Genomic DNA, 1,891 nt, shown 5'->3' on the forward strand with positions numbered 1-1,891 from the left:
ATGCTGCAAGCACCAGGCAGAAGAGTTGAAAACAACAACTGTGTTCGCTTAAAAATAATTAGTGCAATCTGCCTGTCGCTATGCACGATGCTTCGAGGAGGACACGGGGGCGGCGCCGCGAGGGTCTGTGAGGGGCGTCCCGGATCTTCTTCGAGGTGGACACGGGGGCGGCGTCGCGGTGGTCTTTGAGGGGCCGCCCCGGATCTTGTTCGCCGATTCGCTTCACGCTGTCAAGGGTAAAAAATCTCGCCCCTATGTACCCAGGTTTTTTTTTGGGTCTAGATCACCAAGTCTGTCGCTACCTAGGCGCTCTTCCCGACCGTAAGGGTTACGCGGATAAATATGCATTAGTGGTCTCGCATATTATGAAGCGTAACTCTTACGGCATTTATCGGGACAATCGGCGGATGCGTAGTTAGGTACGCTCTCCTGCTCTACCCCGATCCGAAGTCAGATTTCGGCAGCGCTCCCGTTGTTCTCCGGATGCACACCCCTCTCGGCTTTTTGGCGAGACGTGTATCGGGAGAGCAGCGGGGAGGTGCTGCCGAGATTCTGCCTCGGATCAGGGTAGAGCAGGGAGAACGTACTCATCTACGGATCCGGCGGCTGCTAGGAGCCCACCTAGTAGAGATTCAGGTTGATGCATGCGTAAAAAAGGAAAAATTAAAATGCGGATCATGTTTGATATAAATTCTAAGTTCGTCTGTTTTGGTGCTGGTTAGAGGATGGATAACCGTGATCGGGATGTACGATGGCAGAATCGGTCCGTGGAAATATACTCGAGGAATGGGGAGAAAAGACCAAGCAGTTCGTGGACAGCGCGCTTGACATCCCTAGCAGACCCGGGACAGTTTTTTGCCCTTGTAGTAAGTGCGCTAACCAAAAAACACAGGACAAGGAAACTATGAGTCTTCACCCGATCAAGTCCGGGTTCAAACCGTCCTACAAGATTTGGACTTTTCATGGAGAAAAGGCGAAGAAACGTGCTAGGAAGGAGGTGCGGCAGATTCAGACCTACGAGAGAATATGATACTGGGTTTGATAGGTGCCTAGAGAACTTGGCTAATGGTAATGTGCCTGAAAGCCCTCATGTAGAGGCGGAGACATCTAGGGATGCGGAGACAAGTGAGGAGCCGGAGGAAAACACAAAGAAGTATTACGAGGCTTTGTTTGCTTCGCGTAAACCCCTACACGTAAATACGTATGTCACCCAACTAGATGCCATCGCTCGCCTTTGGCCTTTAAGTGCCACAGAACTGTGCAAGAGATGGGTTCGATGAACTTCTGGTCCTCGTTGGCAGCATTCTCGCCGAAAGGGCACCTCTTGCCGCAAAACTTCTACTATTCGAAAAATTGCTCGATGACCTCAAGATGTCATCTCAGCAGATACACGCTTGTCCAAAGGGATGCATGCTATTCGAGAGGAGCATGCTAACACAAACTATTGCATCCATTGCAATAGCTCTAGGTACTTTGAGGTTGACACCAATGGTGATGGTCGAAGAGGCAGTACCACTGGTTGCCAAGAATATCCTCCGCTATCTTCCAGTCTCTACCGAGGATCCAGCGGCTCTTCATGACCGAGGATACCGCCCAGCAGATGAGGTGGGCTGTAGAAGGGATCAGACCGCATGCTGGCAAGATGATACATCCGTCGGATGGTACCGCATGGAAGAACTTTGTCAAGAAATATCCCTCGAAAGCCGGTGACCCGAGGAGCGTAGCAATTGCGATATCAACCGATGGGTTCAATCCATATGGTATGTCGGGCTGCGGTATACGAGCTGTTGGCCGTTGTTTGTTATTCCCCTGAACCTACCCCGGCGTCCGCACGAGATCGCAGTACATGTTTGTGTCGATGATAATCCCGTGACCGAAATACCCGGTAAGA

The sequence above is a fragment of the Lolium rigidum genome, chromosome 5, assembly GCF_022539505.1.
Source record: "Lolium rigidum isolate FL_2022 chromosome 5, APGP_CSIRO_Lrig_0.1, whole genome shotgun sequence".
Lineage (NCBI taxonomy): Eukaryota > Viridiplantae > Streptophyta > Magnoliopsida > Poales > Poaceae > Lolium > Lolium rigidum.